General features: G+C 43.6%; 1 non-coding gene across 1 annotated transcript; it reads right to left on the bottom strand.

Annotated features, from left to right (window-relative positions):
• Nucleotides 1–5,487: 5,487 nt before the first annotated feature.
• Nucleotides 5,488–5,562, bottom strand: Trnas-cga. Its single transcript has one exon. It is a non-coding gene; the product is annotated as a tRNA-Ser (tRNA).
• Nucleotides 5,563–5,801: the final 239 nt, after the last annotated feature.

The following is a 5,801-nucleotide window of genomic DNA, read 5'->3' as shown; positions in this document are numbered from 1 at the left end:
ACGTGCGAACATCCATACTTTATTCATTGATTAACCGTTTGCCTCTGGTTCCCCTCCCCCCCCCCCCCTCCACCACCACCGCCACCGGTTACCGCACCACCGAAAATAATGAAAGGAAAAATATTATCACTTACTACATTTCATTTTCGCTGTTCCTGCTTCCTTGTAATTAACTGTATTCTCGACACGGTTTGCAGGCAGTATTCCCACTTACCACTGAATGGAGTAGCGAAATTATATCTTCGTACGACATATAGTTCAGGAAATATGCGTGAAAAGTGCTGAATCATGTATGACATTTTAATTTAATATTTCTTTACTACTAACTCTATTCACAACACAGTTTCGCAGACAGTAGCTACGTGAACCTCTGGATGTTCAGGGAAAATTATATCACTGTACAACGCATAGTTAATAACATACGACGCCATAAACATTGAGCTGCTTGAAAATGAAACTGTTAGAGATTTGTACAAATACTTGCGAAATATGTTAAATATATATAAGGTATATTTGGTATGAGCACGATTGAGCAAATCTACGAGTAGAAGGCTCATTCCTAACCGCTGGATAGATTTCAACTAAACTTGGTACAAATATTAATTAAGATCTGGAACGAAATGCAGTGGGGGAAACAACCACTAGACTCCTATTGTGGAGGGGATGATAATGTGGACAGAGAAGGGAAGAGGTTGAAGAAGGAGGCGGACACAGATAGAGGGAAGCAGCAGACAGAGGGGAGGGGGAAAGTGACAAAGAGGAGAAGGAGATGAAAAGAGGGGAGAAGGAGATAGACAAAGAGAGGGGGAGGAGGAGATGGAATTTTATGGAGAGGAGGAGATCAACAGAGGGTGAAGGACTAGATGGACAGAGGGAGGAGGGGCAGATGGACAGAGAGATGGAGGGTAGAGCAGATAAACAGAGAGAGGTGTAGGATCAGATGGGTGGAGATCGGAGAGAGGGGCAGGAAGAAATGGATGGAGGATGAGGTGTTGAGTAGGTGGATAGATAGGTTGGATGGAATCTACAGAGTAACAGGAGGGAGGTGGGGAGGGGGGAGGGCCAAAAGGATATTGACGGAGGGAGGAGAGGAGGAGGAGATGAGGAGAGATAGGTGGACTAATAGACGGTTGCAAACTAAAAGCAGATGCTTTCCTAATAAACTTTGGACATTCATTTCAGCGACAGTGGAGCCTTTGTCAGTAAGGGAGGAGATCGATTATCAGAACGGCCGACCACGGCGTACCGAGCTTCACGTGTGCAGCGTGTGCGGGCTACGGGTGGGTTAAGTCCTAGTCTGTCTTGTGGCTTTGCTCGGTCCTTCCCGGCAGTACTCAGTACAGCGCGACATTTCATTCAGCATTGCAGTGAGGCATTTTGCGGTCGGCGCAACTCTCTGAGTTCGGCAGAATCCTGTTGGCAGTACTGGTTTTTCTTCGCTATCTGTTCCTATTATGAAAGACGTTCACAGATCCAGTGGTTGTTTGCCCAAAAAGAGGAAGTCTAATGATCTGTTGTAGCCATCCGTTAAAAAGAATGGGAATGACAGAAGAGAGGCGTGAGATTTCTCAATTCGCATTAGTGACACGGACTGCATATTTGCAATGAAACATATAAAGATGAAGCAGAAAGGATTTAAAGATTTAGTTTACAATGAAAGAGCAGAAAGTTATAACGATCGTCAGACGGGATTAATTGTTCTGCACATCAGAAAGCACTTTCAGCTACATTTGCAGTCCAGGAGCATGTGAAGAAATTGGTGATGTCGCGCGCAATATTCCATTGTCAGTTGTCACACTTTCCAATGGAACTAACTGAAGAGTATGGAGACCTCATCTATTACTGCGAAGTAGTTAGTTAAGTCAAGGGGCATGCCTGGAACGATTTTGGGTTTTTAAACTTGCTATTGTTGAATCTGTGAAGGAAACATGGTGCAGGAACTAAAATTAAAATAGCCGGAATGGAGTGCAGACTTAGCGTTTTAAGTGGACTTGACTGCACTCTGCCCGAAGTAAGACAGCGCAGGGTAATTTATAATTGAGTTGATGGAGATGTATTTAAAAAGAAAATCACATTGTAGAAGGGACACGTTCCGACAAAGGAAGTCAAGTTCCGCAAAGCTCACTGGTGTTAAAAAAGGCGAAGTCTGAAGAATTCATTGTGGCCTTGAAAGAATTACTAGTTTTATAAAGATTTTGAGGACACTAACTCTTTCATCTGTTTCCGAGCTGTTTTCGAAAACATGTGGATTACAAATAGATCTGCTTTTGGAGGGGTTCACTTTGAGCAGAACACCATTTTATCTTTTCTTCTATTTATTGGACATATTTTGCTGAAGATTCAGCATCACCAGTGGGGTTTTTATTTTCTTCCTGCTAAACATGTAACATGCATAAATTTCAGCTTTTAAGACAGTATTCATAAATTCGAGGAGCAAACAAAGTTTTACGTACATACCTTGTACCATATGTTGCGGTTTCCCTGCGATTTTACGTTTTTTTTTTTTTTATTGAACTTGCTTTATTTCACAATGTGTCATCTGCAACCATGTAGAACTTAATGTAGAAAAGTTATTTACTTTGAAATTTTACGAGAATGTTATGGTTAGGCTGGACGTTAACTAATCCTATGTGGAACATTCTGTGTGGGTGTGTGGTTTTGCAATATGTTTCACTTAAATTTTCTAGTTTCCTCATCAACTTCACTGTGAAGACTTCCGCTATGTAACTTTCACTGTCACCGTCTGTAAACTACGAAAACAAGATGACAGACAGTGGAACAGCTGACGAATAAGGAAGATTGAGTGCTGCACGAATTTACTGGGTGTTTTACAGAGTTCATCTTTAAGAGGCAGAGGTATCAGTGACTAGAGAAATATTAGGAAATCGGACCGAGCAGTGCGGCTTTACATGTTGGTTGCGCTCTTTGCGTCTGGCGCAGCATTACCTGGTGCCATCCTCTTGAATGTAATTGTGGCTCGGCCGCAGGCGCCTGTGGCTGGAATCCTCCCAGCGCTCTCCAGCACACTTTATCCAGCCGAGCGAGAATCCTCTTAAGAGCGTCCACCTTGCACTCCGCAGCAGAATTAAAAACAAAACGGCTTGGGTGGCGGCGGCATCAAATTACGTGGAATATTTACTGAGTAAGTATTACAGAGGTGGAACAAGAAGGAGTCTTGCTTCTACCTTATGAGACATTTGATTTTATTTATAGGGACCCTTAACATCAGTATACCTGAGCATTACACCGAGGTCAATGACGTATTTCCGTACCTCGAGTTTCGTCTCATGACGCAAGGGGGCTATAAAGATTCAGGTAACAGTTTCAAAGTTAAACGAGCAATAGATTGCTCAAGATCGAGTCGCTACTATGCTGGGATGTGGAGAGAGGTAAAAGAGATTCAGAAGCACAGCAACGATATTAACAGGAAAGAAGAAGGGCTAAGAGAATCTGTGGACCTTAATGCTCGGTAAAGGGAACAGCACAACTCTTTTCCACATTAAAGGCTCCATAACATACATCGGCGCGGTCCGTGATCTTAGGCAGCGGCCTGATGACTTCAGAAACGACTATTGCTTGAAACAAACAGTTAGGTTTGCTGAGCATGCTTAACTTTCCAATTTCTACTCAGTCTTTGTAGCCTCCGATGATGACTGCCGCACTGGGACACAAAGTTTTAGAGACAAAAATACGTTTTGTACCAGACCTAACGCCAATAAAACAAAAATCAGCAGTAATGGGGCCGTGATAGTCTGCTTTATATAGTCATCCATATTGTTGGTGACATGTCAGTTTTCACAAGACACTCCCATATTATTGATAAGTCCTGTTCAGCCGGTCGTGGTGGCCAAGCGGTTCTAGGCGCTTCAGTCTGGAACCGCGTGACCGCTACGGTCGCAGGTTTGAATCCTTCCTCGGGCATGAATGTGTGTGATGTCCTTAGGTTAGTTAGGTTTAAGTAGTTGTAAGTTCTAGGGGACTGATGACCTCAGCTGTTAAGTCCCATAGTGCTCAGAGCCAGTTTGAAGTACTGCTCACCTGAGGCGAAAATTATATTGAGGTGACAAAGGTCATGCGATACTTCCTAATATCGTGTCCCACCTCTTTTTGCCCAATGCAGCTCGGCGAGGTATAGACTAAAAAAAAAAAAAATATTGGAAGTCCTATGCAGAGGTCATGCTGCCTCTATAAGCGTCCATAATTTATTGAAGAAGTGTTGCCAGTGCAGGCTGTTGTCCAAGAAATGACCTCTCCATTGCATCCCATAAATGTTCGATGGGATTCATACTGGGTGACATATGTGTCCAAATAATTCACACAAATTATCCAGAATGTTATTCAAACCAGTTGTGAACCATTGTGGACCGGTGACATGACATCGTTGTTTAGAAAAATGAAGGACATGAATGGGTGCACATGGTCTACAAGAAGCAGATCATAACCATTCACAGTCCATTGGGACCCAGTCCATTCGATGTAAACAGAGCCTTCACCATTATTGAGCCACCACCAGCTCACACAGTGCCTCTTTGGCAACATGGATCCATGTCTTCGTCTTGTCTGTCCACGCTCTAACCTTACCATCAGATCTTACCAACTGAAATCGGAGCTTATCTGACCAGACCATGGTTTTCCAGTTGTCTAGGTTCAAACCCATATAGTCATGAGCCCAGCAGAGGCACTGCAGGCGATGTTACGCTGTTAGCGAAGTTACTCGCATAGATTCTCTGCTGCCATAGCCCATTACCACAAACTTTAACCGCACTGTCCTAACACATACGCTCGTCGTAGTTCCCACATTGACTTCTGAAATTATTTAATGCTGTGCTGCTCGTCTGACGACTCTACGCAAACGCAGCTGCTCTAGGTCGTTAAGTGAAGGCCGTCGGCCACTGCGTTATCCGTGATGAGAAGTACTGCCTGAAATTAGGTATTCTCGTCACACTTTTGAGACTGTGGATTTCGGAATATTGAATTCCCTAACGATTTCAGAAATGGAATGTCTCACGCTTCTCGCTCCGACTACCACTCCGCGTTCAGAGTGTGTTAGTTCCCGTAATGCGGCCATAACTGCGTTGATTTTCACTTGAATCACCTGAATACAAAATATTTCCGCCAATTCACTATGCTCTTGTACCTTTGTACGCGACACTGGCGTCATATGTATATGTTCATATCGCTATCCCATGGCTTATGTCACCTCAGTGCATAATGTTTAGCAAGAAAAACATGGGATCACTGCACCTGGAGCGACGGTACCGTTAAGTGCTCTGAACGAAAGAAAAAAATACTAGGAGAGAGCCATGAGGCAAGAAAGAAATTTATTCTAGAAATGATTAATTATGGTGTACTTGTAGGATTCCAAAGTGATGTCAACATATCGACTAGCTGCCATACTACTTTCTTTAAGGTGAAACACAAAATTCTACACGATCAACATCGAATCAAAGAATTTTAGATTTGAAACTTCCTGGCAGATTAAAACTGTGTGCCCGACCGAGACTCGAACTCGGGACCTTTGCCTTTCGCGGGCAAGTGCTCTACCAACTGAGCTACCGAACCACGACTCACGCCCGGTACTCACAGCTTTACTTCTGCCAGTACCTCGTCTCCTACCTTCCAAACTTTACAGAAGCTCTCCTGCGAACCTTGCAGAACTAGCACTCCTGAAAGAACGGATATTGCGGAGACATGGCTTAGCCACAGACTGTGAACTACACTTAGCAACACAATTAAAGGATCGGTTTTTCGAAACCGCGTAATTGCCTCCCATTGCGGCGCATAAGTACGAAATTTGGTTC

The sequence above is a fragment of the Schistocerca piceifrons genome, chromosome 6 (genome assembly GCF_021461385.2).
Source record: "Schistocerca piceifrons isolate TAMUIC-IGC-003096 chromosome 6, iqSchPice1.1, whole genome shotgun sequence".
In the NCBI taxonomy this organism is placed as follows: domain Eukaryota; kingdom Metazoa; phylum Arthropoda; class Insecta; order Orthoptera; family Acrididae; genus Schistocerca; species Schistocerca piceifrons.
This window is presented reverse-complemented; position numbering and strand designations above follow the sequence as displayed.